The sequence below is a fragment of the Dermacentor andersoni genome, chromosome 1 (genome assembly GCF_023375885.2).
Source record: "Dermacentor andersoni chromosome 1, qqDerAnde1_hic_scaffold, whole genome shotgun sequence".
NCBI lineage: Eukaryota > Metazoa > Arthropoda > Arachnida > Ixodida > Ixodidae > Dermacentor > Dermacentor andersoni.
Window position 1 is genome coordinate 350,294,115 of NC_092814.1, and position 24,655 is coordinate 350,318,769.

Below are 24,655 nucleotides of genomic sequence, written 5' to 3' on the forward strand. Positions count from 1 at the left end.
AGCGTTTTTGAAGTAGCTCTGGAAAAATTATACAGAAATATATATTTGCGGAACAACCCCAGTTCATTTGGATCCCTCATTTACTGCTGTAACAAGTGTCACAACCGACTCGTAAACACAACGATGCGTGGCCACCAGTCGCGTACAACCGCGTATGGCGCAGGAAGCTGCGATGCTACACGTACTGCGCCCACCGCGGAAGGTTAGAAAAACACCTACATAAGCACAGCAGAGAAGTGGCTATGTTAGGCGGCTTGAATGATATGGTTTTCACAGGCGTTTTATACCCCAGGTATCAACGCTTAGTATTTCAGAAAAGAAGTGCAATGGACTTCCAAATGACAGGCAAAGTAGTTTTGTTTTATTTCATTTATCCACTTAACGAAGCCCTACAATAATGCTGTGACAAACCTTTAACGTCCTCGTTATTCCCAGTCTCCACACCCGTAGACCACTGTCATCCTTCTCATTAAACTGTAGAAGCGTCATTCAGAACACACGAAACTGTACTTCATTTCTGGTGGCGTTTTCTCTACTCCCTTTTTAAATAAAAAGATGTTGATCCATAAATATTCTCATAAACAACGATTAAATTTGTTAATTTTCGCTTTTCCTTCCTGTTTGGCTGTTCCCTTGGCTTTCTCCCGCTTAATTTCTCAAATCCTTGCGACTTTTGTTTCCAGTGGGCAATTTTGCACGAAAAGAGCTGTACAATTAGGGAAAAACTAGACGAGTGAACGGGTGACAGTCATATTGGCTATGAGTTTAAAGGTTATTGCAGGGTTTGATGATGGACGCTATCTCGCATTATTTTATTTTCCACTTTATCTAACCCATGTCACGGGTATATGATTCCGAGGATCTGTCAGCGTCGCGGCGAGCCGTCACTCGAGTAAATAATAAAAAAATAAAATTTAGACGCAATTAGCATTTTCTCTGGTCGCAACTCGTTCCACGTGCATACAGACCAGCTGACCACGAACTGAATCCCTCTCCTGGTCCCTGGATCAGTCTAAACGAAGAAAGCTGAACTAACGAAGCAACAACGATGCGCGTGAGCGTTGAATAGACGGTGACAACTGAATGCATCTGGAGTTAATCGCGCGGGCACCGAATTGATGAGCAAACTCGCCTTCACAACCCAGGAGCCGCCGATAACTACCGCCATCCAAAAGGAGTGAAAAAGGCAGCAAAATGTTGACCGCCGAATAACTGCCAAGTCTCAACATTGATTTGGCGGCGCTTCAGGAATGTGTGTGAGAAGTGGTGGCATGGGCGGGGAAGGGGGGGGGGGGGCGTTTTAATTTCGGGGGGGGGGGGGGCGGACCCCCCCTTGGGTACGTGCCTGCTACATGAAGCAAGGTTCGAAATTTTATCGGTTGTATAAATTGCCGTAACCATTCGGTTAATTACAAAAAAATTACAGGCATGGTGCCACGCGCGGACAGCCAAACATTAACAGATCTCACTCGATCACCGCGATCACTCGCTGGCATAACGCTGGCGCGTAGAGCACCGGCACGAGATCGAACGCTTCATACTGCCTCTCGCTTCACCGCATCCCCGATACTTGTGATTACGCGATCACCAACGCTATAGGAGCGCAGGAAGACAGTGCACATTAAGCCGCCAGCCCTGCCGGCTCGCCATTAATTCAAACCCGCCGCAAATTACCTCCGAGATACGGCGAGGGGGGCCGCGCTAATAGAATCACTGGAAAAAATTTCAGAGTACCGCATTCGTTTTCCCCGCGCCGCCGACGCGTTTATTGGCCCAACCGTACCACGTGACTTTGGGGGTGCCATATACCTTCCAAGCGCCGGGCGGGCCGGCTGAGTTAGAGCGCAGGCAGCTCAGGTTCCCTACGTTTCTTGTGTTCTGATTGTCGCGCTCGCGTTTCACTGCAAGGAAATCATGCCTAGCTGCTGCGCCTTCGGATGCAGCAACCGAACTGAGTCTGAAAAGACTTTTTTCTAGATTCCGACCGGCAAAAATGACCGAGAGCGTTGTTCTGCGTGGTTACACAGAATCGGCCGGGAGAACTTCAAGCCTACAAAAAACACCTGCGCGTGCGAGGTATAAGTACACCTTGCCTGTGCTTTTCAGCGCTGTTTTAGAAGATATTTAAGCGAAGGCGTTCATTGCAGGGATCGTTCGCGTCTTGCACGCTTACCGCGGGTACACGTGTACGCGTTTATTGCTCAACGCACGTGGTTATTCCGTGCTCGTGGCACGCGAAGGCACACTTGTCGCGCGAGAATTCAGCGTCCTCACGTGCACCAGGTACTCGCATGATTTCTCCGCGCACGTGAGCGTGCTCTCGCGTGGAGTCACTCGACCCATATTGCACTTGTTTTTCGCAGATCGTGACGATGGCAGTCAATAAAAACATGGCCAATACAAGGCCCATGATACTTCCTTTTTTCCACTTATCCTTTGCTCATTTATACATACGCATTTCGAGCTAGAAACCAATGGCCAGGTGATATTCACAACACATGCTTAAAGTTTTGAGCTTGTAAGCCGAGGACATGCAATGAACTGAAGCCAGCACGCATATTATGTTTTATGTTGAAATGCTACGGTGCATACCCAAATAATGTTGTGCTTGATGCATAACAAGAAATACAAAAAAACAGAACACTCAGTAGCATTAGTTTCACTCTGTCAGTATGCATGTTACATAAACCACTCTAAAAGCACAAGAATTTTATACATCGCCTGTATAGCTTAGAAAAAAAAAGTGCTGCGTCACCAGCCGGTGTTCCTGCTTTTTTTTTTTTTTTTACACAGGCAGCAAATCTTGGCAGTCTAAGAAAACAGTCATAAATAAGTTGAGAAGAGTAGCCGCTCATAAACGCGCTAGATAGCCGCGTTCATAAATCGCAATGTAGCAAACTCTCGCTCATTATCAGTGTACGGAAGTACATATACGTTGCTGTAATCACGCAAATGGCTCATATTGGCCTTCCACAAGATTTAGTGCGCAAAATGGTCATTGAAGTTGGCTTTTTACGCCTGCTGTGCACAGATCGTCGTACGATCACCCCCAAACACCGGTGCGCACAAGGCAGTCGCAGTGTGTCGTGCGTATACGGCGGGCGATGTCGCCTGGCAGAAACGAGAACGCGCGGTATCCGTTTACAAACTAAATTAAATGTATCCGATTTAACTTGTGAAATTATACAATGAACGTACGTGCCTGTGACACTGTCAGGTGTTAGTTTCGTCCTGCTTGGAAACATTTAATAGAAGCCGACGGCGGTCCCCGATGTTAATGCCCAAAAGCACAAGCTTGCCTCATTCCGGCTCGAAGTGACGAAATGTTCCCTTCGTAGCTCGCTCCGCGGAAGGAAAAAAAGAAACGCTTGCATAAGCTTCCGATAGCAGCGCTAAGCTGCTGCCCACAATCGTAGCACAGTTTCAGCAGTAAACGCGATCGGCGTGCAAAACAACCAACGGCTGCATTACTTCGCACAAAATAACATTTTATTTTCGTCCTTAGCAACCATTATCTCCGGGCACAAAGTATTTGTACTTAAGTAAACACTCAACTCGATGTGTCACCGAATATCAAGCTCTTCCAACACGGCGGCCATCCCGCGAGGCAGTCGGCTTGGAAGGTATATGGCGGTGGCCGCTCAGTGTTGCCAGTCAAATCCCGACCTTTGCGGTACTCTGAAATTTTTTCCAGTGACTCTACGCGCTAACGCTCAGCAGCGCCATGCGCAGCCACGGCTGGACTAGGGGGAGAGACGCGCACTCACTTGAACCCACCTCCTTCCCCCCTTGCACATCAAGCCACCATCATTTCGGCTCGCCCTCGTGCTCTTTCCCTCGCCTCCACAGCATACAGGGCGCGGGGCTCGATAGGGTCTTATCGCCCTTGGACTTTATACGGAACACCAAGGCGACTGCGACTGCGACAACGACGGTGAAAATTTGCCTGGAGTGTCCCTATAATGTTTGTCGCAATATTAAAAAGAGACCAAAACTGAGCTATTTTGCCAGAGGCAATATAAAAAGCTTGTCATAAAAAGAGAAGCAGGATAAAAACAATACCGGCAGAACCCGTCTCACAGTGAAGGTCGACGATTAGCATTGTAGCAATGTATTCGAAACGCGTCACCTATAGCCATTTCATGCCCAGCGTTGCCCAGAACCAACAGCTCAAAATATATTTTCCTCAACTGCTGAGAATCGATACACCTAAAGCCATGTCATGATAAGTCTGAGTCTTGTCAACCTTGCAAAGTGAGACAGCAGCGCAATACCTGACCATTGTTCTGGATAAGGAAGGCGTGCAGAAGTTTCGTCCCACTACCCCCGTGTGAACACTAGGTATTTAAATTTGAGTTGTCACAACAAAAAAGAGGTTTCTTCGCAATGAATTTTTAGTTTGGTCTGCCTCAGGCAACACTAGCGGTATGGTAGTCACGCACGTTCATAACGTTTCTTTTTTTTTGGATGCGCAATCAACCCGCCAGAAAATTGTGTTGCCCTAGGGCAACACTTGGCACGTGAGGATATGAGCATATGCGTTACGCGTGCAGTCGCTTTTCGTGATACGCGGGCAAAATTCCTTACAGAATCCAAACAAATGCCCTGCTAAATTCAATATTTTTTTTTACTTTTAAGTTAAGTGTTACTGATTCGATATGACTTTCCTGGTTTTCTTTTAACAGATAATTCTACGCTATTGAATGCTAATTCCATAGATATTCGAAAATGTATGCTCCATATTAATTTGGAATAATCGACCCATTTCCTACCCATTTCCATCGTGGGTAGGAGCCACACACGTGTAGGCAACAACAACAACAACAACAACGTAGGAACACGCGTGTGTACTGTGACATTGAGTGAGTGAGTGAGTGAATAAACTTTATTGTAGGTCCGGCGAGGACGCGAACTCGTCGCGCACCCGGCTAGTCCCACGTCGGGACCGGCAGGTCTAGCCCACGTCGCGGGCACGCTGGACGGCCAGGATTTGCTTTTCTAGAGCGGGGCTACGCAAAAGCGAGTCCCACTCCTCCTTGATGAACTTGGGGTATGTCGACCCACACTCCCACAGCATGTGCGCTAGAGTGGAGGTCTGCCCGCAGGAGGGGCAGGCGTCGTCGCGATACACGTCCGGGTAAGCCTCGTGAAGAACGGACAGACACGGATACGTACTGGTCTGCAGAAGCCTAAGCGAAACGGCATGCGCCCTATTTAACTTGGGGTGAGGGGGTGGAAAGACCCTTCTAGACATGTAGAAGAATTTAATAATCTCGTTGTGAGTAGCGGGAGCGTCCCTGTGGCCGTAGGCAGGAGGGGAGTCGGTGCTTCTTGTAGAGGAAGCGCGGTCGGTGAGGTCACGCGCAGCCTCGTGAGCAGACTCATTGAGGTTCGGGGGAGCACCCTCGACCGACCCTACGTGAGCTGGAAACCAGTGGATTGAATGATGCGTGAGAGCATCTCGACTCGAGCTGCTAAGAAGACGAGCAGCTTGCTTGGCGATGCAACCCTTCTGAAAAGCCCTAACTGCTGTTTTCGAATCGCTATATATCTCGGATCCACGACCGTCTAGCAGGGCGAGGGCGATGGCGGCTTGCTCGGCGACACCGGGGTCTGAAGTGCGAATGGAGGCGCAGTTGGAAATCTTGTCGCTGGAGTCGACCACAACGATGGCAAAGGTCTTCCCATCGCTGTACTCCGCGGCGTCGACGAAGCCTGCTCTAATGTCTCGTTGCTTGATCTGTTTGAGGATGGCTGCTGCTCTGGTCTTGCGTCTGCCCTCGTTATGGACGGGATGGACGTTTCGGGGCACAGGGGCCACTTCGAACTTGTCTCGAATGCACCTGGGGATCGGGGTACTGACCATCGGGAATCCCGCAGGTTGGTAACCCAGCTCTTCGAGGATGTGTCTACCTGCCGCTGTGGTGCTCAAGCGAGTGAGTTGCGCGCGTTCTTGGGCTTCGGCAATCTCCTCGGCAGTGTTATGCACCCCCAGCCTAAGGAGATCCTCGGTATGGGTCCTGATGGGTAGCCCGAGAGCCCTCTTGACCACTTTGCGGATGAGAGCGTTGAGTTTGTCTCGCTCCGCTCTGAGCCAGTTATGCATAGAAATTGTGTACGTAAAGTGACATAGTACGAATGCATTGATAAGCCTGAGGAGATTGTTTTCCTTCATTCCTCGGTGCCGGTTTGCTATTCTGCGAACGAGCCGGAAAGCGTTGTCCGTCTTTGCGATGATCTTGCGGAGAGCCGTTCCGTTCCCGCCGTTGAATTCGACAAACATGCCCAGGACCCGAATAACGTCAACCCTGGGTATCACCCCCCCCGTCACAAGTGCGAAGACTGATGCTGCTTTCGGAGACTGGCTTCCAATCTTTGGGTCTGCCTCCCTTCTCTTTTCTGTAAAGCAGAAGCTCCGACTTGGCGGGGGAGCATCGAAGTCCGGTGGGGCGGAGATACTCCTCGATCACGTCTATCGCCTCCTGCATGGATTCTTCGACTCTGCCCTCGCAGCCGCTGGAGCACCAGAAGGTGATGTCGTCGGCGTATATGGTGTGCTTGACGCCCTCTACGCGTGCCAACCTCTCGGAAAGACCAATCATACAGATGTTGAACAGGGTGGGTGAGATGACGGCGCCCTGAGGAGTGCCCCGCCCTCCGAGGGGCACATCGTTGGAGCGGAAGTCCCCAATGCGAAGCTTGGCCTTCCTGTCCGTTAGGAAAGAGCTGACGTAGCTATGGAATCTGGAGCCGAGACCCAGATCTGAAATGGTCTTTACGATGAAGCTGTGGAGCACGTTGTCGAAAGCTTTCTCGAGGTCCAGACCGAGCAAAGCCTTGACGTCTCTGGAACGGCCATCCACAATCTGATGCTTTATTAGGCGCATTGCATCCTGCGTCGAGAGTCCGGCGCGGAAGCCGATCATGTTGTACGTGTAAACCTCGTTGTCTTCGAGGTACCCGTTGACCCTGTTGAGGACGACGCGCTCCATGACCTTGCCGACGCAGGAGGTTAGAGAAATCGGCCTGAGGTTCTCGATGTTCGGGGCCTTGCCGGGCTTGGGAATGAGCACCGTGCAGGCCATCTTCCATTCTGCAGGAACAACGCCGCTATTCCAGGACTCGTTGATTTTGTCGGTCAGGAAGACGATCGACGTGTCCTCGAGGTTTCTCAACATTCTGTTGGTGACTCCGTCTGGACCCGGCACAGACTTGCGGTTGAGCGCGAAGATGGCCTGTCTAACCTCGGCAATGGAGAAGTCTTCGTCGAGCTCGGGGCGTGGAGGGCCTCGGTAGTCTGGGAGTTGGGTCACTGGATCTCCGTCGCGACGGACGGGCAAGTACTTCTGTACCAGTTTTGCGACGAGCTCATCGACCGTGTGAGACCTGGTGGCCTCGTGAAGGGCCCTGGCCAACGTATGCCTCTGATTTGACTTTGAGCCGCTTTCGTCGAGAAGGTGCTTCAGCATACCCCAGGATTTGCCGTTGCGCATCTGTCCGTCGATGGATTCCCAGAGCTCGTCCCACTGCTGCTGGCATAGCGCCTTGCAGTGGTCATCGATGACCTTGTTGAGCTCCGAGATCTTTTTTCGGAGTCTGCGATTGAGCCTTTGACCCTTCCATCGGCGGAGCAGGGCGTTTTTGGCCTCGATCAGGTGGGCAAGTCTGCTGTCCATCCGCTCGACGTCGAGATCGGTTTCCACTTTCTTGGTAGCCGCGGAAGCGTCGTTCCGGACGCCTTCGCACCATTCTTCGAGGGTGGCGGGTGCCCTGGCTCTGCTGGGTTCTTCGCGAATCTTGCGAAAGTGGTCCCAATCAATGAACGTGAATTCCTTGATCCTACTCCGAGACACCTTGAAGTTGGTCTCGAGAATGTAGTGGTCGCTGCCGAACTCCATGGCGGTGTTCTCCCAGCCCACGTCCTCAACGTTCCTGACGAACGCTAGGTCAGGTGTCGAGTCCCGGGTGACGGAGTTGCCGATGCGAGTAGGAAAATTCTTGTCAGTGACCAGAGTGAGGTCCATCTCGTTGGCGTCTTGCCACAGGTTGCGCCCCTTGGTAGTGTCGTAGACGTAACCCCAGATGCCGTACGGTGCGTTGAAGTCACCGACGACGACCAAGGGTCGAGGACCGGCCAAGTCGGTCGCTTTCTTGAGGATGGTCTTGAACTGCTGGCGCGAGTCCCTGGGGTCGCTGTAGATATTGAGGACGAACACGCTGTTTCTGCGCTGATTCTGGTGTGGTACGTCGAGCAGGATCTCAACCATGACATATTCAATTCTACCACACCCCAGCTTGAGGTCGTGGGTGAGATGAGTCAGCCTTTTATCAATCAAGGTGCAAATCCCTCGCCCCCCGGGCAGGCCCGACACGGCCCTGTAGCCCTGGAGCGAGGCGGCGGAGACTAATGTTTCCTGGAGAGCAATGACTTGAGGTTTGACAGCGAAGGACCTGAAGAACTGCTGCAGAGGTGCTTTTTTGTTAGAATATCCCCTGCAGTTCCATTGCCAAATGCGAAAACTCTCTTTGGACCTATCCATTATGGCGGACCGGATGGACTACCACCCAATGGGGCAGTTAGGGCTGTGCAAAGACTGGGACCTCCTGACGCCGCCCTGGTTGGATATTGAAGTCTAGCTTCCTTTAGTATGGCGGGAACGGTGAGCGGTTGTACGACGGAGGCGGGTGTAGCCATTCGCGCCTCAATGGCGTCTATGCGATCAGCGAGAGCTCCGAGGCCCCTGTTGGGGTCTCCGAGTGCAACCTGAATTTGACGAACGTTATCGGTGAGACAATTGACGCTAGCAGTGACCTGTTTGAGGCCATCTGCCAGCCCAATGAGAGATTGCTTAATCTCGCTGACTTCTGAGGACATCGCTCCCGATTCACCTGTTTGTTTTACTACTGCTCTGCGTTTGGAGGACGTCGCAGTACCGTCTACTGGGGCTGGGATTGGAGTCTCTGTGGCCCTGCCTGGCGCACCATTATCAGACGCATTCGTAACGAGTTTCCGAATCTCTGCCATTTCGTTAACTAGCCTCTTGATCATGCTCTTGAGGTCGTCGTTCTCTTTTCGTAAGCGAATGACTTCCGCGTCCATAGCTCGCTCTGGGTGTGGGTCGTTACGAGGTGCCTGAGCAGCTTCTATATTGGCACCGGGCTTGGGACGTGCCAGATCGGCCCAAAGGAGGGTCGGCTGCTTCCCCAAACGTGTGGAGGCCGGCTGAGGTCCAGATGCTGGCTGGGTTCTGCAACCTGGGCGGCCCCTGGAGCCGGATCTGGATCGTGATCGGACTCGGGATCTTGACATCGACCTGGCCCTGGAGACGGAGCGGCTCCTGGTGCGACCCCTGGAGCGGCCACGAGACTTGGATCTCCCCCTGGACCGGGAGCGGCTGCGACCGTATTGGCGTTCAGGCGATGCTTGCCGGGCTTGATTCGCGCTCTCCATGGGCGGGAAATGTTCGGCGTTGAGGGCGCGGGAGCGTTCCCCCCGTCTGCGCCTGACGAGATATGGCGTCTGAAATCGTCGCTTGCACTCCTCGGCGGCGGTAAGGTGGTCGCCACCGCACAGCTTGCATTTGGGATCGCACCTATGCTGGACGTCAGGGTTAGCTTCTCCGCATCCTCTGCAGATGGCGTCGTTGGGCGAAGGGCAGACGTCGGAGCGGTGCCCGAGCCTGCCGCAGCTGTAACACACGTCCATTTGCTTGCGAAATAAAGTGCACCTGACGATAGTGCCGCCGTAGGAGACAAAATTTGGCACTCGGTACCCCTCGAACAGGACCACCACGGTGCCGGTGTTCTTGATTCTTTTGGCGCCCAGCGCCGTGGGATTTCTCGGGTTTACGAGTCTTTTGTCGAGCACCGCGAGCCCGTCGGTAAGGGAGACGCCTCGGATGACGCCCTTGCACGTGTAGTGGGGGGCGGCCTCGTAGGCGCTCACCTCGAAACGTTGACCGGCGACGGAGATGCCTTCGATGCCGACGTAGCGTGCTGCGTTGTCCCGGTTTGGTGTGCTGATCACCATTATGTTTTGTTGAAAGTTGGGACACATCGTGTCCGTGTCTCGCGACGCCGGATCGAGCCCGGCAGCCTGCCATATGGCGTCGGCGACTGTGGTAGGTCCACACTTGCTGATACACAGGCCTCCCCTGGGCCGCACGACGATCTTTGCCTCTTCTTTGGGCAGCGGAGGCATCCTGGCCCCTCGAATTATCTTGCTTTTAATGCCCGCGCGGTCGGCGGGACGCCGAGCGTTGGAACCGGCGTTATGCTGAACGTCGGCCGCACTGGCATTGGCCGCATTTCTCTTGCTCCCTAAAGAACGTCTGGCGGCAACGAGCTGCCACCCGGAGTCTTTAGTGAAGTCCTCGGGGGATAAAAACTCCCCTTCCACCTCACACTCCATCACAAATTCCGTGGAAAAAGCCTCTGACGAGAAGAGGTGGGCGAGCGATGCCTCGCCGCGCGAACCCTAACACGGTTAGGCTCAGCACACAGTGATGGCGTAGTCGAAAGAAAACGGGAAGAAATGTCACAAAAGTCCACCCACCCAGAAAAGTCCGGTATCGGCGTGTTCCTCGTGACTTCACAGATCCGGAAATGTGGAAAGTTCAGGGGTACACACTCGAAAAACATCCGAAAACGATGGCAAAAAGCGGGAGCCGAGCGAACCACGTCAGGTGTGGCTCAAACCCACTGCTGCCCCCCTACTGTGACATTCGGGTAGAGGTTTATAATGGTACGCGGGTGTATTGTGATAGGCGTGTATCACGATTTTCGCTGCTTTTGCAGCTATACAAATCGAACCAGGTTGTGTATAGTGCTTCCTGCCTTTGTTAGAGTAAAGAAAACAACTTAGTGCTAGTTATTATTGTGCGTTTATCTTTAATTGGGGACGACATGGAGAAGCATATTACGAACAATATTTTCTAAACTTTTATCTGTTTTTCTTTTATGACAGGCGAGGAGTAGGAGAAGGAGGGAGAGGCGAAGAAACATATTTCAAGGAGATGAGGAAATCGAAGAGATGATTATTCTCCCAAATGGAAAAAAAAAATATATCGGACGCAAATCTCTACAGCAACCCGGAGGACGCAGAAAATCAGGGGCTATGGCGGATATCTTAGTTGTTCCATTGAAGCAGATCACTCATCCTTCAGACCCGAGACAGTCTACATGAGGTACGATGGTGTAAACCACTCGCCCGAATTCATCCAGGTCCAAGGTACTGCACACCTGGATACACGTTTGCCCACTTCCCCAAATACAATATGCATTTGTGTCTTCTGCCAAGCCGCCATTGTTTCCTGCAGGGCATTCCACCAGTAGCATAACCGCAAGTGTCCTGCCTCGCTTGGGAGCAACACCTCATTGCCACTTTCCAAATCACGATGAATTTTTGCTCACACCGGGTTGCTTATGTCATGTCTGTTCTAAAGCAATCCCAGTGTTTTCATTTATGTATCTCATTCAGTAAAGTTTTGGGTCGGGATAAGGCGTGTACTGCAGCCTGGCTCCTCTCCCACGCTTCCCTCTGGGCACGCTGCGCCATCTAGCATCGCCACCGTTACATCCACGCGTGGCACGTTTGTGAATATATATATATATTCAGACGAGATTATCAGAATATATATGACGCGGCTTTGATACCGCCCAGCACCGGAGGTATTTAAATGATTTTTTTTTGTCATTGAAGAGCAGCACATGAATATCCAATGTCACATACTCAGCGACTCAAGTTGGCATGCTATTCATTGAAGAGCGCCACATACCTGGTGTCTCATAGGCAGTGGCCCAAGCTTCGTCCGAAGGGCTGGTTTCGAACCCGCTTCCCTCAGCACAGAAAACCGATGCTCTACCCATTCTATAACATGGACCACCCAGTGAGTCGACGAGCGAACGGTTAGATCCAGACATAGATAGTCGGACACCAGAAAGTGCGTGAAGTGTCCCAAGAATGCTAATCGCATTAAAACTGCTGGTATATGATTAACTATTGATCTGCGTCAGCGCAATGTAGCTCGTCCCAACACAAATAGCTGCTTTGTGTACCTCACCGCGCACATCGGGATGAAGCGCTACACACGTTTGATGGCCAGCCATTATTAACGCGAAGCCTTCATTGCCTTTTCCTCGGGGCTTGGCGTTCGTCGTCATTTCCTCGCCGGATATATTTGCGGATATATATATAGACAGCTTAGGCCACTGACTGCGTCGCGGCTGCTGTCTTGTTGAGTACATAACTTGCGCCACTGGGCGTGCGCTCGCGAATAGACAACTTGCTACTGGCTGCTTTCTGGCGTTGCAGACAACTTGAATCACTTTAGGCATGCGCCACTGGGTGCGTACCCGAACATATAACTTCAGCAATGACTATGTGCAAGTGGGTATGTGCTCGTTCTTAATCAATCCCCCAGCATATGTATGTGTCACTGTGACACAAGGGGCCTTAAATGTATTTAGATACGTGTCGCATATGCATCTCTGTGCCTTCATGCACCTCTCGTCAACATTCTTCCCTCGACAAGCACCCACATCGTCTTCGTCCTCGTGACGCACAGGAGGAAAAGAGATAAAAAGAAGGCAGGGAGGTTAACCAGAATCATGTCCGGTTGGCTACCCTACACCGGGGGAAAGGGAAAGGGGGAAAACAAAGATAACAGGGAGAGAGAGGAGGGAAGGAAACAAGGAAATTGCAGTGAGTTCGCTGACGTGTGCGGCCTTACAGAAATTGCATTAATAGTCAGAGTTGGTCGCACAAGCCCGTCGTCTTTAAGAAGCACAAAAGTGCCTTCACCGCTTTATGGGCCGACGGGCGATGGGGGCGGTGTTCTAGCAGCACCTGCACAGAAAGCGGCCGATTGTCCAGTTTTTGAAAAGCTTTGGCAAGTTCTTGTCTCTCAGGGGTGTATCGTGGACAGTGGCACAGCAGGTGGTCGATGTTTTCTTCCGTGCCACAGACCTCGCATGCTCCACTGTCAGTCTGTCCAATTAATGTAGAGTATGCCTTTGTGAAGACAACTCCTAACCAAAGGCGACAGAGAAGCATAGCTTTACGTCGAGGAAGTCCGAGTGGAGGCCGGAGTTGCAGGGAGGGGTTTAGTCGATGCAGTCGTGTGAGTCGTAAGTTTGGCGAGTTCCACTCGGTCAGTGTGAGACTGCGTGCCAGGTATCGAAGCTGCCTAGCGGCGTCTGTCCTCGAAAGCGGAATTGGAACGCTCTGCTCTTCATGATGTGCTGTGCGAGCAGCGTTATCGGCGGAATCATTGCCACTGATTCCACAATGGCCAGGTACCCATTGAAAAACGACCTCGTGACCTTTTTGTTGGGCATGATGGTAAAGTTTCGCGATTTCGTATGTCAGTTGGTCATGGCATCCGTGTCGGAGAACTGACTGCGTGCACTGTAATGCCGGTTTTGAATCACAGAACACAGCCCATTTTCTAGCTCTTTCAGATTCAATGAATTCCAGCGCTCGACGCAGGGCCGTTAGTTCTGCCGCCGTTGAGGTCGTGACATGCGATGTCTTGAAGCGCAGTGTCATTCCTCGCGTTGGTATCACCACGGCACCAGCGGAACTGCACGACGTAGTTGATCCATCGGTATAGATGTGCACGTGGTTGCTGTACTTTTCATGCAAAAGAAGTAAGGTCAACTGTTTTAGAGCAGAGGCCGGTAGATCTGTCTTCTTCTGTAGTCCTGGAATCATTAGATGTACTTGTGGACGGCTCAAACACCACGGAGGAAACGCTGGCTTGGCCGCAGGTGCGTACCCTGAAGTAAACGACGCACGATGTGCACTGACAATGCCGCTAAATGTCGAGCAGGGCCTTGCAGCAGTGAGGATCGCCAAGTGGTGGGAAGGGGTCCTAGCATAATGCCTGAGGTGCATACGCATTGTCTCAACGGTAATGTGCGTCGTGATTGGGTAATCCTGCGCAAGGGCAATGGTTTCAGCTATTGATGCACTGCGTGGTAAGCCAAGACATATCTTAAGGGCTTGGGCTTGAATACTCTGTATCGTACGCAGGTTAGACTTGCAGGTGTTGGATATTGCAGGCAGGCTGTATCGCAGGAATCCAACGAACAACGCCATGTACAGCTGTAACATAGCGTGTACAGATACTCCCCAACTTTTTCCTGCAAGGAACCTGAACAGGTGACAGATAGCAGTCAGCCGCTTTTTCACGTAATTGACGTGCGGAGTCCAGGTCTCTGTCAATTACGACTCCCAAGAACCTGTGACTTCTGCTGTATGGTATAAGTTGTCCGTTAATAGATACGCCGTAACCAGACATTGGCTTCCTCGTGAATGCCACCATTGCGCACTTTCCGCATGAAATTTCGAGTCCTTGTTCACGAAGGTAGCAAGATGTCATTGTGGCAGCCTTTTGAAGCCGAGCGCGAAGCTGAAGTCGTGTCACACTTGATGTCCAAATGCAGATGTCGTCCGCATAGATGGAAAGTCGTACGGTGCTTGGCAGGTTGTCAACTAATCCACAGAGGGTGAGATTGAAAAGAGTCGGGCTAAGCACTCCGCCATGAGGGACTCCTCGGCTACTGTAATGCTCGGATGTCCGGCCATTTTCTGTGTCTACATAGAATGGTCTCCTCTGTAAGTAGCTGCACACCCACATATACATCTTACCACCAAGTCCGACGGCTTCTAACGTGCTAAGGATGGCTTCATGGGTGACATTATCATAAGCCCCTTTAACGTCTAGAAACAGAGCAGCAGATAGTCGCTTACAGGCCTTTTGGTGTTGCACAAATGTTATCAAGTCAACAACGTTGTCTGTTGACGAACGACCGCGTCTGAATCCGGCCATAGCATCTGGGTAGATTTCATAGTACTCTAAGTACCATTGTAGACGTGTTAAAATCATTCTTTCCATTGTTTTTCCGACACAGCTGGCAAGTGCTATCGGACGGTATGAGGAAATGTCCAAAGGCGACTTGCCAGCTTTCAGAAGTGGAATGAGGCGAGTTGACTTCCATTCTTGCGGAACCGTACCCGTCTGCCAGGAGTCGTTGTACAGGAGCAAGAGTGCCTTCCGAGCTTGGTCTCCTAGCTTACACAGGGCACGGTATGTAATGCCGTCAGGTCCTGGCGCTGAAGAACGCCTGCACAAAGCCAGCGCAGCTTCTAGTTCTTCCATAGAAAAAGGGCATTCCATGCGGGGATCGCGTGAGAACGGTGGGTGGTCGAGCGTTCCCGTACCCGTTCCATCGGAATTTGCTTCGCCAGCAATCTTTCTGCAGAAAGATTCAGCGACATCAATATCTCTACATTGTAGATGGAGTGCCAGAGATTTAAACGGGTGGCGCTGACCAAAGGTGACGCACAGAGCTAACAGCTATACAAGCGACGAGGCTGTGCTCGTGTCAACCGCTACTACTGCTTCCTCGCTCATTCAAACAAGCTTCCCGTCATTTCGATTCCAACGTTGCTTTGGTGCTGCGCGTTTTCACGGGCTATTATCCCTACTGTAATGGACCACGCTGGCCCGTGCTGGCCCGTGCTGGATGGTCGGTACGGGACACAGTACAAACAAACACTGAATGTAGTGCAAGCCGAAGTGGCCCAGAGCGGCAGGTGATGCACGCAAGCTCGGGCGTGAGCTCCAACGCAAACAAACCGTCGTCGTCATGCCGCCGTCGCCATTCCGTCGTAGTCATTTCATCGTTTTCATTCTATTGTGATCATTCCTGCATTATCCTGCCGTAGTCATCAATCCGCCGTTTTAACTTTGTTGTCAGTGCGTCGTCATTTAGTCATCCCGCCGTATCGTCATTCTGTCATCGTTATTCGATCGGTGGTCATCGTTCCATCGTCATCGTGTCATTGTCGTCAGTGCGTCATCGCCATCCATTCGTGGTCATACCGTCGTCGTGATGCCATCGCGGTGATCCTACTGTCGTCGTGCCATCGTCGTCGTACCATCGTTATGCAAATGGCGCCGCGCTGTCATCGTCATACTGCCGTCATCCTTCCATCATCGCCATTCCTTCTTCATCTCGTCGTCGTCATACAGTCGTGATGCCGTCGTCATCACGCCGTCAAAATCATTCCGTCGTCGTCATGCCAACATAGTCATTGCGTCGTCTTTATGCCGTCATCGTCACTCATTCGTCGTCGTGCGTGGGATCTGCTTGTTTGAACGCCATTATATTATGTTAAACGATGCGTTTCAGGATGAAAATGTGCCCAACGTGGTCGTGTGCTCTACACTTGCAAATGGTCTCGAAACAGCGTTCTTTGCTGAGAGCAAAAAAAAAAAAATCTCCGCTTTAACCGATGCCCAAAGCGCGTGGGTTTCGCATATTTTTGTTTAGCTTTTGCAACATGGTATGACATGGAGCTTGAGAAATAGGCTTCGCGGCCATCGTCAACCTGGGATCATGTGGTCACCCTTCAATAAAAAATTCTAGCACCTTACTCAACACTGATATCCTAACAGATTCATTAGCAACTTGGTTCATGAATCTTAGTTACCAGTACATAATTGATGGCATTTTACGAGTGTCAGAGCCTTGCCGCAAGAGGAGAACAGTGTTAGCACGGAATCACGCCACAGACACGAGAATCTGTTTCCACTGCAACAACAAAATGAATTAATTCTTTATGACAACGCTATCGACGTTAGCACTCTTGCGCAGCCGCTCTTCAAATTGCACTGCAATGCTGTTGGGGAGCAGGCTGTTGGCAATGCTGCCAAACGGGCGTCTTTTCCGAGCGCCGTTACTGCCTCGTTTGCTAATTGTAACCTGATTCCTTGCCGCCGAGGCTTTCGAAACAGTGACGGACGACGTCCTCGCCGTGTCATCGCTTACACGTGCCGCGAAACAAAGAGACGCTACGTACTCGTTGCTGCGTGCGCAACGGGCGCGTGGAAAGGTGGCCTGTTGCTACGAGGCCGTCTCGCGTGGCATGTGCATAGTTGTACTACACTTAACCAAAACAGTGAGCTTACAGGTGTATAAGACTAATGTGTTCAGCTTGAGTGAATCACAGGGGTGGATATGAGTGATGCAAAGGTATCGCTAAATTGACTATCAATAGTTTCTTTTTTTTTTGAAACTATCGATACTGTAAAAATACTATCGATAGTATTACTATGGATAAACTATCGATAGTGCAATCGATATTATTGCCGTCGATAGTGCAATCGGTGTTACTATCGATTGTACCATCGGTAGTATTAATACCGATAATACTATCGATAGTGCAGTGAATAATTATGCTGTTGTTGGCCGGCGATAGTGCCAAAACATTCGCGATAGTCTACTATCAGCATACTCAGTTCGGTTAACTTATGAGGAATTTTTTGGCGAAAGAAATAAGTTATTTCCGCAGTGAAAATGCAGGAATATGTTCATCAGTAAATTCAAACTCAAAAGCAACCAGTTGCACCTTACCAACAAACGTAGTTATCGACATATTTTAAAATCACAAAATGCAATATAAATTTGAAGCCGCGCTATTCCGCCACATGTGACGGCTTCCTTTCCGGTACAACTTAACAATTCAACTTAATTGTCAACCAAGAATTCTGGTGAAGTCGAACACAAGCATGTCAACTTTCTTGCCCTTCAGCTATGCTCCTCCTATCTGAAATGACCTGTCCAGCCGCTGAGAATACGCGTTCTGCGGGTACCGACGTTGCTGGAATGCACAAGTACTTCCTAGCCACTTCAGAGAGCGGCGTTGTGGAGCATTGCGAAGCCTTCCAGAATTCTAAAGGGTTGTTCTTCCTTTCCCGTGGATGTAACTCCAGGTACTGGTGAACCATTAGCTCTGCCTGCGTTCGAGGTTGCGGTTGAAGGCTCCTATTGCTGTCTCTCCAGGAACCGCAGGATTCGGCTTCCCGCAGCTTCGTTTGGCACCGCCCGCTGTCTAGACGGTTCAACTGCAGGACCAGCTGGGCTTTCCGACAATCGCCGGCGTAGTTCACCAATCAAACAAGCACTGGCGCGGTCTGCGTTTGTTCTGATCGGAAACGCTCGCTCCTTTAACCGTGGGTCCAGCAGTGATACAAGAAATGTTAACTGTCTTTCTTCATAAGTGTCCATTCGTTTACGCAAGGAGGAGATGGACTTTCGAGGAACTTCTTTACCAACTTTGGTTTTTATCGCAGGCTCTATGCGCTCTTCCAGCTCTCGTACGATGCCGCAGACCACAGGAACTACCGAGGAAGTGTACTCATCTTCAGACACTAATTTCGTGGCCTCCTCGAATGGTTCCATGCAGTACTTCCACAACATCCTCAATGAGCGTTATAACCTCTGCAGATTAGGATTCTCGGCCTACTACTTCAGAGCGACGGGAAGGCACAGGCCGCCATCACAAAGATCAAGACTTCAACCGAACAGATACTTGGTATGATTCGGAGGGTATCTAATAGAAACCGAGGCCTTAAAGAGGACGATGCCATGCGCCTGGTACGCGCGTTCGTCGTGTCGCGGGTTACCTACTCCGCACCGTATCTCCATTTGACGAAGGCGAATAGGGACACCCTAAACACGATGCTTCGTAAGGCAACGAAACAAGCACTGGGCACGCCCATTTACTCGTCCACTCAAAACCTGCTAGACATGGGCGCCCACAACACGGTGGAGGAGCTCATCGAAGCCCACCTCTCTAATCAGAGAATCCGGCTCAGTCACACGGAACACGGACGAGCCGTCCTACGCAAAATAGGATGGCAGATCGAGCCAGTACCCATAAAGACGGCCCTTACGGAAGACTGGAAAACGATCATTCAGACAAAACCCCTTCCCCGGAACATGACGCCGGGCAAGGACGACGAGAGGCGCACCGCGCGAGCTAAAGCCCTAGCCCGTAAGCTGGAAGAGAACCCCAGGGTCCTCTACGCGGACGCCTCGCTCCAAAAACACAGTGACCGTGCAGCGGTGGTGGTTACATCAAAAGACAGGCTGATCGTCAGCGCGTCCCTGAAGACAACAGACCCCGCAGTTGCCGAAGAAGCGGCCGTGGCCCTCGCACTCGCACAGCCGAGCGTGGACACCGTAGTCACCGACTCAAAGACAGCCTACAGAAGCTTCCGCAGGGGGGTAATCCCCTCCGCGGCCCGAGCCATTCTAGCCAAGCACAAGCTTCCGGGAAGAGCCATAGAGCTCGTGTGGGTCCCGGCTGACTCGCAGGTAGCAGGCAACACCATCGCCGACTACCATGCCCGAGAAATGTCAATCCGGGCCGAGCACGAGCCGGAAGAGCTACCGCACCCGGTTACCAGCTTTCGGGACATTACCCGGATGTACCGAGAGGAAAGGTGCAGACTGCCAGAACCGCACCCCAAACTCACCAGGCAGCAACAGACGATCCTGCGTCGAGCGCAGGCGGGATCGCTTGCGCATCCCGTGCTCATGAACCGCATGTACCCTGCGGAATACGATATCCTCTGTCCTTTTTGCAGAAGAGAAAAGGGCACCCTGCCGCACGTCTTGGCAGAGTGCACAGAACTCAAGACCCCCCCTCCTCCCCTTCCCACCAACACCCCCACTTGAGCGATGGGAGACCGTGTTATCCAGCCCCGCCCTACCGATTCAGCTCGCACTGACGGACAAGGGCCAGGAGCTGCTGGAAACATATGGGTCCCGTAACTAGGGAACCACCCCGTCTGGTGCCTGCGTGCACCACCGATTTATTTCGGGCCCAGCAAATGTTGCTTCATCATCATCATCTGCTGCTAACGGGCTTGGTGCCCGGTGCAACTTTGATAGTGTTAAGGTTGGCGCTTGTCCAACCTTCACGATCCTTTTTAACATATAAAAGTTGCTGTTCCGCCGTGTCGGTGTCTCCTGTTTAAGTTTTAGCGGCGGAACCTTACGGACACGTTCTTGCTCTTCTCGGAGCTTGGCGGTAGCGATGCAGCTGGACTTCATGTAGCGCACAATCTTCTTGCACTTTAGCAGCACGGCTGCTAGTTCTTCACTGCTCTTTAGCCCATCATGAACAGTGAGGTTCAGCGTATGAGCGAAGCATGGTAGGTGATCGACAACCAGCAGTCGGGCTGCAAGAACCATCCTCTTACCGTTGTCTGCGACAATAGCCACGACTGCCTTGCGAACACCCCAGTCTTCAGCCACACCTCCAATGACATCGGTGACGTTTTGTGCCGTGTGTGCTCCCTGAAAAACTGCTGTGGAGAACACCGCAGAACGCATAGTTGTGTCTAGCAGAAAATGGCACGTGACTTGTGTATAGCTGTCGGCCGTGCAAGATTTTCAAATAAATGTCTTCTGTCGTGGCACAGTGGCTTGTCGACGTCGGCGTGGCATGCAATCTCGCCTTGGCGGCGTTCTCATATTAGTTCGACAAAATAACATCAGAAAACTACGTTGAGATCGGCAGTTCATATCTTGGATCTAGCGCGTAGCAGAAATCTTGAAATCCCTTGTCAGTGACGATCGAAAATGTCTGCATGTCTCTTGCTTTCATTAGGGCTAATTCCTTGTCAAGCTTCTTTTTCCTTTCGGTCTGTTCCCCATACTTCGCTCCTTCATCAGAAATAAAGAAATGCTACCTTCTTTGCTTCGGTTTTCAGGAGCCAACCGCATCCATACATGTATCTGCTACTTCGCACTGTCCTCGATCCTCGTGAAATTGTGCGTTAGCGTGGCACCGCTTCATGTGGTCCCTTAAATTAGAGGTATTCCCACTGGTTTTATATTACTTGTTACACAATGTGCACTTGGCATGTCCAGACGACACATCTTTGACGAAGTAATCCCAAACCGCCACTTGAGATCTCGGCATCTTGGACAATTATGAGCTGGAAAGTGAAAATGAACGAAGGTTTAAAAGTTACTTTTATGTTTATGCATAGCAAATAAAAAACACACTACCGAATCGGATTTGTAACTTTATTGTAATCTTCTCCTGTACGCCGTTTATGTTTTGCAATATTTCCTTAGAATAACGCAACAACAATAACCAGGCATTTACGAAATAACAGTGACGCGTTTTTACTGTGTGCGCCATTCTTAAAAAAGTTGCACCCTTTGGGCTGCGTACACTACAGAAATGTTTACACCTATAAGGGTGTTTTCTTGTCGCACTAGTAACGCCCTTACCGTTAGGGCCTTATAAAAATTTATAACTCTAACTAGACGTGCGATGACAAAAGACGTAGCTTAAAACTGTGTAATCATTCTGACAGCCTTGGGCGCACAGAAATATCCGACAGGAGAGTTTCATATCCCTCCCTGTGAAATTAATGTGTCCATAGGCGGAAAGTATTCATTTTTCCGACGGGGGGGGGGGGGCGGGAACCAGTTTATATATATATATATATATATACGTCACCTGACGGAGAATTGGGACTATGAAAATTTACAAGAACTCATAGTAGGAAACAGTTCAGTTTCACAGCCTGAGCCCTCTCGCACCACCAAGAATGTGGCACCTCTCGGTGGTGTATTCTTCCTTCGTCTAATTGTCGTATACTTGGCTATCACTAATACTGCTTCGCCTTTCCGTCGAAACTGCAGGCTCTCTCTCTCTCTCTCTCTCTCTATTTCTCTCTTTTTTTTTTCCTGTGAGTCCGAGTACAAGCGCTGCTGCGCATGACTGCTGTTGATTATGATTTCGAGTGAATCCGGCTTGGCCTCAATTCGGTTACTGAGTGAATAATAAGGGTGCTCCAACTATCGTGCACCAAGACAAAAAGAAGAGCAGTAGCGTTACTCCAGCCGCCAGTAATTTTTTGTTACTGAGATTTATTTCCGTAATTGCAATTAATTATCTAACTTCAGAAGTGCTGTCCTAAGTATCTAAGTGTCAATGGGACATTTGTAGGCACCCCCAAATGACATCTAACTGCGGTGTTTTCAGCGACGTACTAATTGCATACAATTTTTTTTCCGAGTGGCAAAGAAACGTCACGAAATATGAAAGATACCACGTGACTGCAATCGCACTCACATCATAAAGAAGTGCCCTCAAATAAGCTGATTGAAAGCAACTGCATTGCCTGTCGCAAACCTGAAAAGAGAGCGCATCATCTTGATAATAGTACAGAAGGAGCAGCAACAGCAGGTTTCGCGTTCCGCAGCTATTCCTTCCTCTCATTTCTACGGCACACTTATTATCCGTCTCTCAAGAATGACTGACCCCATTGATGACAAAAGTTCCTTGATAACGCGGCCGAAGCACCGCTCCGATCACGCAAGAAACGCGGAAAGCAATGGAATAAGCATAGAATGTTTCAAAATCCCGGCGTCCCGGCTCTGCTCGCACCGCATCGAAAGAGTGCGCGTGTATATATTTTGCGCCAGAAATGTGCTTCGGACTAAAGCCGAATTAAAGTAACGGTTTTATTTTTCATGAAAGTGTATGCGTCGTGCAAAAACAGGTTCGTGGCAAAAATGAATGCGAAACAAACAGACCGAGAAGCGACCCACGAATAGAGAAAAGGCAAAACCAATGCGTTCAACAATGAAAATATACCGCTTCTAAATGAGCCAAATTGGCAATCTGGATGCCTGCACAAAAAAATACAAAAAAACATCACATTTCAGTGTTCCCTTATTATCTATGAAATCGTAAGCTCCGTCGAACACTGCAGCTGCTGCCTAGTGGACGTGTTCGAATAGGTATCCTTCTGCAGCTACGCAGTATACTGAGTCCGCTTTATCACATCTTCTGGGACTTTGTTGATGACCGACGCTGGAATTCTACGGCAGACATCTGTTATCCTTGCCTTGAGCTAATCTGACGTCCCTCTCGATCATGTAAGCACGATCTTTCACATAACCCCAAAGAAATCGAGTGGAGAGAGGTCAGGTCACCTAGCCGGCCATCCAATCTATTGCGCATAAAAAGTCACATCCAGCCAGTTTCGTGCTCGGCTGCTGCTGTGTGCGGGTGCTCCATCTTGCTGATGCCACAGAAGTGGAAGACGTTACGGCGGGACTTCACTGAGAAACTCATCCACCACTCCTTCAAGGATTTCGTCCAGGTAACCCTATCCAGTTCAACGTGTGATCGAAGAAGATGGGACCGATTATAGCACCGGCGTAAATTCTGCGCCCCACATTGAGGGACCACTTGTACTGGTGTCGAGTCTGCTTTAGCCACTGTGGATTGGAGTCACTCTAATAGTGTGCATTATATTTAATTTACCTGGCTATTTCTGCAAAAATTGGCTTCATCTGTGCACATGATGTTGCTCAAGAAGTCCGGTGACTCATCGGCTTTTGTGAGGACCCAATTCGAGAAATCAAGACTATTTTAGCGGATCCTATAAGGGCTCAAAGATGGAATCCTCCGCGGCGGTTTCTTAAAGCTGCCGGTTTATTTCAGGTTTTCATAATTTCTGATGATAGTCGATGCGTTTGGTCTACCACCACACTTCCATGACTGATATATATTTGCGGCCTTCCTCTTGTTGCCATTTGCAGCTCCCAAGGCAAGGATCATGTTTTCCTTCTGCTCATTAGAGAAGGACATGGCGACTGGGACGAAACAAAACGCACCTTTAAACATTTGCACTGACGTTGTCAATTCGCCTTTGTGGCGATAGGTTTAGTGTCAAACAAAAAATAATAATCCTTGCACTTTATCTACGCTAAGACAACAGCTATCACAGCTTGTTTCCAACTAACACCAAGCGCTACGTGTTACTTCGGCCGGGGCGCGGCAGATAAGGCACTAGCTCGATCACCACGTTTTTATTTATTCCCTTATTTCATCCTGGCTAACTCAGAGGGAGCATGTTCGAGGGCGCTGCTTTACGATGCGGGTGGTAGCGCAGTCACGTGGTATTCTCCATATTTTGCAGAGTTTATTTATCAGTCGTAAAAAAAATTGTAAGCAATCAGTAGGTCGCTGAACAAACCGCAGTTAGATGTCCCTTGTCACTGCCTACAAATGCCTCATTGACACTTCGATAATTAGGATAGTACGTCTCGAGTTAGATAATTAATTACAATGACTTCATAAAATCTCAGTAACGGAAAAATTACTGGCAGCTACTCCACTGTACTGGAAACAATATGCACTCGATTTTATTCGAGTGACGCATTACTCTTTCTTTAAATCTTGGTGAATGATAGTTCATTGGGACACCCTGTATATATTTATGACCTCTGCATGCAAGTGATGATGTTTCTATCTCCAATAAATGTTATAAATTATCAGAAATGTTTTTTAATTAGTTATTAGCATTGTATACTGGAAAGAGAAGCAATACTGAGAAGCACATCATTAACGTGCATTTTGACACGCCGTTGATCAAAGACTGTCGAAGGGGTCACTGAAGTCTATAGGTTTTTTTTTTTTTTCTTTCAGGGTCAAAAAAGCACGCAAAGCAATTTCAAGCATTCAGCAACATATTGTTACGCCCACAAAAGGCGTTACTTTGAAGCCGGGTAGAGTTAGAAGCGATGGCCTTGGTCAACTGAGCGCCTGTCGAGACTCAGCCAGCCAGCCACACGTCGTCGTCCTCGTTCACTACCCTTCGGTGCCCCCCCATACTGTTTGTTGAGGCGTGAACCCACTATGCACCTAAGCGCGTCACATTCGTGAACCCACTATGCACCTAAGAGCGTCACATTTCCCTCCGCGCAGACGAAGCCCGCCGGGCAAGTCAAACAGGCTGTCGAGAAATAAAGGGCTTTAAACGGG

General features: G+C 50.1%; 1 pseudogene; it reads right to left on the reverse strand.

Annotated features, from left to right (window-relative positions):
* Window positions 1-17,835: 17,835 nt before the first annotated feature.
* Window positions 17,836-20,253, reverse strand: LOC126516442 (E3 SUMO-protein ligase ZBED1-like; annotated as a pseudogene).
* Window positions 20,254-24,655: the final 4,402 nt, after the last annotated feature.